The sequence below is a fragment of the Misgurnus anguillicaudatus genome, chromosome 19 (assembly GCF_027580225.2).
Source record: "Misgurnus anguillicaudatus chromosome 19, ASM2758022v2, whole genome shotgun sequence".
Lineage (NCBI taxonomy): Eukaryota > Metazoa > Chordata > Actinopteri > Cypriniformes > Cobitidae > Misgurnus > Misgurnus anguillicaudatus.
This window is the reverse complement of record NC_073355.2, coordinates 9,577,388-9,588,111: the sequence shown is the minus strand read 5'-3', so window position 1 is coordinate 9,588,111 and position 10,724 is coordinate 9,577,388. Positions and strand designations below refer to the sequence as shown.

The following is a 10,724-nucleotide window of genomic DNA, read 5'->3' as shown; positions in this document are numbered from 1 at the left end:
TGGATTTCACAGACAGGGTCACATATTTGTAAATTCAGCCATTATTGTCGTATAAGTTTAATGGTTCGTCATCAGCTTGGACAACCGTATCCCCACCTGGGATGTTGTGATGCCCAACCACAAAATGCAACTGAGACCACTGTAATAAATCCATTTATTACACGGCTCTCTGGAATGCTTGATTCTGATTGGTCAGTTGAGACATTTGCAGGTTCGTTCTTTTCGAATAATACGCACAACCGGCGCAACGTCATAGAATGTCTCTGAACAGGTTCACGCCCACTTTTGGGGGAAATCGCACTAGACGTTCCATTGGCTTCCATTCGAAGTGGCGGAGCAGGGCAGCCTTCGTGCACAGCCGGCAGGCGTGAGTGGCTTTTGAAATCACTCAGATTAAAAATCTGTCCACCCTGCCGGCCATGGAGCGCGGAAGATAAATTGGCATATTTAATTTGGTCAATATAAAAACATGTCTCTTTCATTCTCCCAGCATCAAATTTGTGTAAGCTTTATATTGACCAAATTAAGTGTGTTGGTGTGCCTTTCGCGCTCTATGGCAGGCAGGATGGACAGATAAATACTCAACATGTTTAATCTGAGCGACTTCACAAGTCATTCACGCCTGCCGGCTGCGTAAAAACGCTGCCCCGCTCCGCCACCTTGAATGGAAGCCAATGGACGCGCTGCTTTTTTATCCCCCGAAAAGGGGCGGTGACGAAATTTACAGTCAAGTTCCCGGATGTGCCGGTTGTCCGTATAACCGCTCCAAAATAATAACGCATAGCCGGCACTACTTGCACGAGTAATATCGCTCCGCGCCAATAAAGATCAATAAAGATTACTGTCTGTGTGGCGCCATCTTGTGACAAACACTCGACAACCACGACAAGAGACAGACAGCTTACTGAGACTGAACTTGACAAAATAGAGCATGACAGCTACGATGCCAACACACAAAAAAATACAGAATGGGGATTTAAACTTCTCAAAGAGAAAAAATGGAGACAAGTATGAAGCAGAGGATCTTTATAAGGTATTACGATCATTTTATGCATCTGTGCAAAGTTTCGCGGAAGGATAATTTAATTTAAAACAAATATGCCAATAAAATGTTTCAAATTCATATTCATGTCCAGTTTTTTTTTCTTATGTGGCAAGTAGCCGTGTAATAAGCGGGATAATGTAGAGGCAGCCGGTAGTTATTGGGAAATAAGCCCCTTCAGTGTGATACAAGACCCTCCGCTTCGCGTTGGGTCCTGATCACACTGTCGGGGCTTATTTCCCAATAACTACCGGCTGCCTCTACATTATCCCTTACATGTAATGAATTTATGGAATAAATTTACATAAATGTTTGGACCAGGCATTAGAAATGGACAGATCCTGGGGTCCTGATGGATTCAACCAGGGGAGGGAAAGTGTATAGGCTTGTTCGACTTCATGCGGCGCAGGTGGATGACATACCGCGAGAGCGATTCGAAATTAGACTTCTAGAATTGCTTTTGCATTTTTTTGATATCATCCACTTGTCGGGTGATAGCTTAAGGTACATTCACATTGTAACCGACTTTGTTGCTGTGTCTCGCTCGTCTCTTTCAAAAGAGTACTGTCCGTTCACTCCAGTAATTGACGAGAGACCCTTCGCTCTCATTGGTAGTCCTTCCAGAAAGTCGCTCATAATTTGCATAAAATTAAACTTTTCTCAACTTTGTCGGGTGACTGGACACACCCATTCAGATGCTAAATGGGGTCGCACACAGGATGCGGAGCTCAGCGCCGCACCGTTCTAAAAAAACTCGAACACATTGCTATCTATGAGTATACGCACACCGGCGCCGAGAGGTGGCGTATGTTTGCGCTGCCCAGCTACGTCTCAGGAAGTTGCTCAAATCCCTGTCGCGCCACAGAGCGCCACTCACATAGTTTAACATTAAATAACATCATATCTGTCCCAAATCATTAACGATTAACATTGGCTGCTAACGTATATTTTGCATTTTGAAGTAGACGCTATCTGAAGAAGCTTGCGCTATTTAATGTGCACTTCTGGTTTACGATACCTACGAGTTGTCCTAGACGCGGCGCGACGCTGAGCTGAGCTGTGAGTGACCCCCTTTACGGTCACTGTCGTTCTTGTCGCCGGAAGTGACCAAGCTTCCTTGAAATCAATGAGATTGCGTCGCTCTGCTACTGCTAGTTGCTGCTAATGTGAATGAGGCTTTATGCAGCTGACTTGTTGCCTCGCTGCCTCATGAGGCAATGACTTCGATGGCATGAAGGCAGCTCAGAAATACGCATTCAGACACACTTCATAGGCAGCATAATGGAATTTGCAGAGAGTGCCTTTGTGATAACTTATCCCAAATTTGATAACTACAATACTAATTTATCACTAGAAATGCAATCAAAAGGTATAACAGGGTTCCCACGGGTCCTTGAAATCCTTGAAAGTTTGTGAATCAAGGCCCTGGGAAGTTTTTGAAACTATACATACATAGATATAGTCATTAAAAGTGCTTGAATTTATTTTATGCAAGAAGTTTTCTGGAAAAAATCCATATTATTCCCTGTGTAGTGTAGGATAATATCATAAAAATTGTAGACTTTTAAGCACACGTGCTAAACTGTTCGCTTAAATGCTTATATCTTCTGTATGCGAATGTTGATTCATACCAAAATGCTTTTTTGCATAGTTGTGTTTGACACATGACAACATCTCATGTTACGTATGTAACTGTGTTCCCTGAGAAGTGAACGAGGGACTGCGTCTCCCTTACTGTCTTTGGCAATATTTCAGATAGCGATAGATTTCTTGGCTCCCGCGTCACCCTGTCTTTGTCGTTAAGCCTCACCATTGGTTGAATTTGATATAAACATTCAGACACACTTACCCCTGGAGGAGGCGTCCCCAAAGTGTCACAGCAGTGACGCAGCGCGAGTTCCCTCGAAAGGGAACTGTAACAATGTATCTTTAAAGGTAACACAATGTAACCTTGCTCTCACTTGAAATGTGTTCCCACATTTAATCCTTGAATTTGAGGGTATTGGACCTGGAAAGTCCTTGAAAGGTCCTTGAATTTGAGGTGTGGGAACCCTGTATAAAAAGTGAAAATATAATTTTATCTACAGTAAATTTGTGCTCTAGCCGCTTTCTTGGCCGCCATTTTATTTATTTAACTCTTATTTTACTTGGACTCCAATGCTAAGATGATAATCTGAATCTTGCTAATGCATTAAAGGAAATCAAAGACATGAAAACTAAATAAAAAAAATATGTATATCTGACATGACTTGTTCTAACTTTAATCTCAGTTTACTAGAAGGTAATCTAGATTGCCTAGTTAAAAAAATGTAACACATTTCATGGAATATTCCTGACAAATACATGACAAATGTTTTTTATGTATTTATACAGAGATTCAAACGTATTATTGCACAAATCATCCCTTGTCAGAAAAATGTATGGCCAGTAAATACACTTCCAACCAGTGGCGGCTCGTGACTGCTCAGCCGAGGGGCGCAAATTCAAAGTATGTGTTCGGAGTGTCATGTGTGTTGCTCCTGTTTTCAAAATATGTGTTTGTTGCGCCATGTGAACCAAGTGCATCACGTGTTTTGTCAAAATAAGTGCCTGCTGCACACACATCAAAACTGTTTATGATAAAAGAGATGCTCACGTTCACAAAATACACGCAAGACACTCCCTTAACAGTAAACTCTGATTACACATGAGATTATGTGAGTATCTGGCAAACGCGAGCGTGTCTTTTATCATAAACCCTTTAGACGCGTCTGCAGCAGGTACTTATTTTGACAAAACACGTGATGCACAAAGAATACCTCAATGCAACGAACACATATTTTGAAATTACGAACCACACACATGACGGGCTACATACATGTTGTGACGAACTTCGCATGGAGCGCCCTCGAAAACAGAGGTCACTGCCCGCCACTGCTTCCAACCATTGGCAGGTGTGCGAATAAGTTAATATTGGACTGTGGTCACTAATCTGTCACAATGTTAATATCTTGGCACAAATTGATCAATATAAATATTTATATTGGGATAAAGTAAGATTCAAGGACTATTTTAAGTATTTGTCACATGTATTTTTCAGAGTTATTATTTTTACCGTGCCTTGTAAAACTTTTGAAAGTTTCAGTATCTATGTATGGCACAGTGAACCAAATGATATTTGTTATACTGGCATCTTTCCACGTTCAGTCAAGCTGAGATGATACAGAGAAAGACAGAAATGCAAATCTGAGACATAGGCTAAGTGCCTATTCACAATATGTGGGCTTGTTACATAAACCTATTTCAGTCATATTAGTCACTCAATTAAGAAGGCGGAGAGCTTATTTATATAATATTATGATGTTGCTGGTTTCTCTTTGCATGTAAACTTGTGTCATACAAAACATCACACTATCAAAAAAAGGTACAAAAGCTGTCACTGGAGTGGTACCCTTTCGAAAAGTACACCTTTGTTAGTACGGTACATATTGGCTCCAAATGTATACCTCAATGCTATTAGGACCATCTCAGTGACCATCTCAGTGACAGTGTATCAAAGTGTATGTAATATTTAAAACACAGCAATACAAATATATAAAAAATAATAATAATAACTTTTTAAAAACATGCAAAATTAAACACATACATAATGTTAGTCGGTGGCCTCTTGCAAAGTCCTCTGCATGATCAGACTGATGCCATGATCATACAGTTTCTGTGTCATAACAGAGAGCATTTCTGTGTTACAAGGGACATTACAATCGCAGCGTGCTGTTTCTAATGTTGTGTGCTATTGAGTGATCGTGCGTCTTTCACCCCGAGAAGGTTTGTTTGCTCTTAAAATCACTGAATTTCTCATCATACTGTGACTTGCACCATTTATTTTAGGAATATTGTATATACTATGCAAATAATTTTCATGACTTGCAAACAAATCTTAGTGCAACAATGACTGGTAACTGTGGGGAGGCCGAATTTTGATTCACAGGGTCACTATGCGATGTTTACTGCTCCCTAGACACTCAGCAGGACACATCTGGAGAAGTTTACTTTATGAACAGACACAGATAGGACTTGGAATCACACATCATTTTTTTTTATCCCTGTACTGTGTAGCTGTACTTGTTGTTATTTATATTTCATGAACTTTGATTTAATTGTGCATTTAAGTGCAATGGTGTGGAAAAGTGAAAGTGCTATTTGAGTCGCCTTGTTTTATAAACGGCATTAGAATAGACGGAAAGAAGAAAACATCGTTTCCTATAATTATAATTCATGCGTAAATGCATATTTGCTGTATTTATGCCGCTTCGTATGCCGTTTCTGTGCCACCTTTGCTTTGATATTATGATCCCAGAAATGTCCCGTCCTTCAATGTACTGTACAACTATGGTGTTTTGAATTTATTGGTGTTTTTATCATCTTCCAGGCAGATAGTGTTAGTTAATATAAAACAAAATGAATAAGTTACCTTTACAGAACAAGAAATAAGATTGTTTTACTGTATAATGTGAGATATTACAATACAAAATGTTAATTTACCTGCTACTGTAGACCCCATAGCCATCTCATCCCATATCTGATGTGCTTTACACAATTCAGTGTATCTGCCTCATCAGCACTCCTGAACTGAATGAAAATCCCAAAGCCACAACTCATTTTCACTGCAATTATTTCACACAAATTTCTTGGAGTAGCCTACTGGGGTGGTGGTGTGCAGTTGCTGATGGGTAAGCTTTCATCCGATGTAATATATCAATGTACACTTCTGTATGCAGTTTGCCTTTTGAAATGAACATTAGGATTTTGTATCTTACGTAGGATGCACAGATTAAATCGTATCCTGAGAGAGGATGACTGAATGTGCAGTTAACATGAGATCCACTAGAGGGCCACAGGGGACCATCTGGAATCTACTGTATACGAATGAGATGAGGAAGAAAAATATGAAATGAAACTGGAGCTTGTGACTCCTGTATGCTAAATTTAATAATGGTGTAGTGTTTAGGGCATACTGAATAGTATAGACTCTATACCCCAGAAAATAAGAAAGTGCTTTATTGCCAAGTATGCTTCCATACATAACGCTCCCAGTAACCAAGACATATAGTTAAAAAAATAAAAAGAGGTAAGAATATATATAAAAATATACATAGTGTACAGAAGAAATATATTCTGTGAATGTAGTACACATTTTCACCTGTGTTATGCTATCTAAATGTTTTGTAATGATACTATATACAGCATTGTTGTCCTGTGACCTCAATATGCCCATGTTTAAGTTTATTGCTAAAATAAAATGTTGCATGTTAGTCTAATTTTGTTTTAAGTATTTTCTAGTTGAATAAAGTGTTAAGTCTGGAAAGCATTACTCATTCTCTGGTAGTTTCATCTGGAAGTTCCCTGAACTGTAAATAAAAGGTCAAGTGAAGCACATGGCATTCCGGGACAACAGTATTCCAGTGGTTGCCAATCTTTTCCCTGAACCCCCCGCCCCATTCCCTTTTACACAATTGGTTGGCGACCTCAGGCTATAAATATGCACTTTTATTAAATAGACAATCTTTTACAATTATTATGAATGAATGAGATGGATTTGGAATTGCAAAATGGCCAATTGTGCTCACCTGTGCTATACTTTAAAGTACTTTTCTCTGTCGTACGTTATTCTGAGCATATAGGTTGTAAAACTATAAATTGAAAAGTTTTATAAATGAAAAAGTCCTTTGCATAAAATTGCTTATGTTTCATCTATTAACGCAGTGTTTTATATGATTATGAGTATTTATACCACGGGTCTGTTGAATGCCGTATTCTGATTGGCTGAGAAATGTTCCGTGGGTATGCATTAATTTCTGCATACCCTAACTTCCCTAACTTGTCAAATGTCTTAAAAATAGGCACCAGAGAAATGTTTGTGGTGACCGTGGTATAAGAGGAATCATTGACTCCGGTCCTTTGAATTATTTGAAAATAATGCACACCCGTAGTGTAACATTGCACCTTGGGTGTGCATTATTTTCTTATAAATCAATGGCCCATGGTCAATTATTTCTTATGTAAGGTGTTGTTAAAAAAAATCGAATTAACAAACATTCTGTGATGAAATGCAAGGTTACAAAAAGAAATGTGCTTTGGATCAGTTTCCTAGACAGGGTTTAAGGCTTGTTCCATGCTAAAATGCATGTTTGAGCTGACAACATATCTTGTGCTGACTGACATATATAAAAATATGTCATTGTCACACACCAGTAATGTTTTTGTAAGGTATGTAAACATTGCACTTAAATTTTTAAGATTAAACAACTTTAATCAACAAGTCATTTCAGTCTTTTTGACTGGTAAGGAGTTGGTATAAATAAATAAAAAGTTAAATAGGCTTTAAGAGGACACATCATGAAAATCATCAGACTTTTTCCATGTCTAAGTTGGGTCCCCAGCAGGCCCGGCTGCAGAATGAAATGACTGAGAGGGCATGTGAAATTTTTGAGGGGGCTTAACCTTATACCATCAATGATACACTGAGATCTCGCTTTAGAAAGACATACTTTTAAATGCAGCGGTCCATAAAACACTCCATACGCAACTGCACAGCACAGGTAACCAGAAACTCACTGAATACAAAAATGAAACAGAGGGGGCACAAATCAGATCTGAGGGGGCAATGCCCCCTTTTGCCCCCTCGTGGCGCCGGGCCTGGTCCCCAGTGCTTCTATTAACCTATAAATTGTGAAAAAGATCAAGCCAGTAACTTAGTTTTGGTAAACCATTCTCTGTAAGCATGTGAAATAATACCTCATTGAAATTGGGCTCCCCTTGTGATGTCAGAAGGGGATAATACCGCCCCTTAATCTGCACTATCCAACCACAGCACTCACATTTATTACAGAGATCAGCTCATTTGCATTTTAAAGGACACACCCGATAACGGCACATATTTGCTCACACCTACAAAGTGACAATTTTAACATCTTATAATAAGTTAGTTATCTATATCGGGGTTCTCAAACTGGGGGCCGGGGCCCCCAGGGGGGACGCGAGATGGTGTCGGGGGGGCCCAGTTTTATGACGTTTTATAAAATAAATTAATTTATCGTGAATTTATAAAATTTAGGCTACTAACCAACAGCACTACTTTCTATCATTTAATATGTTTTGTTTAATTAAAAGTTGAGTTTTAGAACAGTTTTTGGGGGGCCACGAAGGAATGCGCCATACACAAGGGGGGCCGCACGCTAAAAAGTTTGAGAACCACTGATCTATATGGTATTTTCAGCTAGAACTTCACATAAATATTCTGGGAACACCAAATATTTATTTGTCATATTAAAAAAGGTATTGTGAAATGTCCCCTTAATTGCAGCATACAGCAATTTCTAACTAGTAAAAAAAGTTTAAATTATGTATTAATTCAAGTTGTTTAAACTTAAACGTTTAAGTGCAACAAGGAATTTTAAAACTTAACTGCTCTAAAAAGCCTAGTCCTGGCTTATCTAAGCACTGTACAGAAAACCCTAAAGGGCGGTTTCCCAGACAGGACTTTTCCTAGTCCCAGACTAAAATGCATGTTTGAGCTGCCTAAATTTAAAAACATCTTGTACTGATGTATCTTAACATAATTGAAAAAATGACTTTCTTACATAGTATTTTTGTCTTGTTTTCAGTAGAAATATCTAAAAATTCTTAAATCAAGATGGATTTTTTTAATGACCTAAGAAAATAGAAAGTCTATTTATAGACAAAAACTACAATTTAAGTGAATTTGTGCTTAAAACAAGCAAAATTATCTGCCAAATGGGGTGAGAAAATTTTGCTTAAATAAAGTGTTTAAAAAAGAAAACTTATTTTTAGATTTTTTTAATTTTAGATTTGTTTTAAGCACAAATTCACTTTAATTGTATTTCTTTCTTTTTTTTGTCTATAAACTAGACTTGTTTTCTTAGGTAATTTTTCTTATTAAGAAAAAGCATCTTAATTTAAGAATTTCTAGATATTTGTACTGAAAACAAGACAAAAATACAAAATAAGAAAGTCATGCAGTGAGCAGTATTGTTTTTGTAAGGTATGTTTGTAAAAACTACTTAAATGTCCTAATATAACTAAGGCCTAGTCCTCGATGAATCTAATCCCTGTCTGGGAAACTGCCCTAAATGTTTATTTTTCTAAACCAGTTGATTTAAATGAGTTAAAATATACCACTCAGTAATATTATTTATTGTTACATACTAGTACTCCGATCCATGTAAAAGGAAATATTAGAACGGTAAATATCAGTCAGTAAAAGAGAAAACAGAAAACTAGACAATCTGCCTGTCAATCATCAGGTTGGCTGACATGTTTTTAAACGGTCACAGTTAGTGACTATCAAAGTTTGCAATAATGTTCAAGTAAAGTTCACCTTCAGGACATTAAACCACAGCCATGCCGATTTGTTAAGCCATTATAATTGAGGAAGTTTCTGATTCACTGTTGTGTGATAGGGAATCTCTTAGCCTCTGTAATGCTGATGAAGTCAACATACAGTACATGACTAGACCTTAGAAGCTGTGATGAGGCAGATATCAGTGCTGACGTAGATATTATAGCACGGATATTATTGTGCAATCAATAAAAGTCATAAAATCTCCCTCCTGTACGGATATTGTGTAAGTAATTGATGAATCTTGGCATCGAAGCTCGCATTGCCAGACACAGTGCCCGCATACTGAACAACAGTGATAAGGTTTTCGAAATCACTCGAATGAACTGATAGACTGTGTTTTTGCATGGCACATACGGCTACCGTGCATGTGTGTTTATGTTAGAGTCTATATAAGGGCTGATAGCACATTGTTGTTTTTGGGAGCTCGGGCATGGAAAGCGTCTCTGTCAGCCCATCTGATGAAGTTTCTCTGATCGTCAGCAGGGCTCTGTTGAAAGGAGGCTGTGTTTTTTTCTGTCTCTGATTTATACACACACACACACACACACACACAAACACTCAGAAACAGGGGGCGCCAAGAGGAGATTGCTTCATTTACAGATTCACTGCATCTTCTCTGGTCTAGCGAGAAAACACAGACAAAAGCTTGTGACGCTATCTGGGCCGTTCACTGCTTTCTATCACTTACTGTCTCTTACTCTGCATGGCTAAGTTCGAAGAAGCATGATACACTTAATATTTGTGCGCTATGTGTAGCGTGCAAATTATGCAAATTTTTGATGTGCACGTAACCTACCATAATTATAAAAATGTGCAGTATGCACTGAAAAAAGATTCATTCAATTTACTCAATTTTTTAAGGTAAGTGGTTGCAATCAGTTTATTTAACTCGTTCGCCGCCATTGACTTGTTAATATTTACCTGATAAATATGCTTTTTTGACGAATTTCAATTTTCAAGGTGTAATACCACTTTTATCCACTAGGTGACGACCGAACTTATCATAAACCGAAGCAAAAAATGATTTAATGAATTTTTTTTAACTGCATTTATGTTTGATAATCGTTCTGAGTCTGATCTCTACCGAGCCCCTATAAGGTGACATTGAAGTAAAAATAAAATCTACACTGTAAAAAAATCAGTAGAAATTGCAGCTGGGTTGCCGGTAATTTACCGTAGATTTACATTTATGTTATTTACTGGCAAGAGTTTCTTCAAAGTTAAATGAACATTAAACATTTACAAGTCTTTGTCTTTAGAGAGTAAAACTAAAAAAAAAAC

General features: G+C 38.0%; 1 long non-coding RNA gene across 1 annotated transcript; it reads left to right on the top strand.

Annotated features, from left to right (window-relative positions):
• The first annotated feature begins 4,740 nt into the window (after positions 1–4,740).
• Positions 4,741–6,502, top strand: LOC129423630 (uncharacterized). The gene is made up of 3 exons (XR_008637814.2): positions 4,741–4,846; positions 5,624–5,751; positions 5,843–6,502. It is a non-coding gene; the product is annotated as an uncharacterized lncRNA (long non-coding RNA).
• The last annotated feature ends 4,222 nt before the right edge of the window (positions 6,503–10,724 follow it).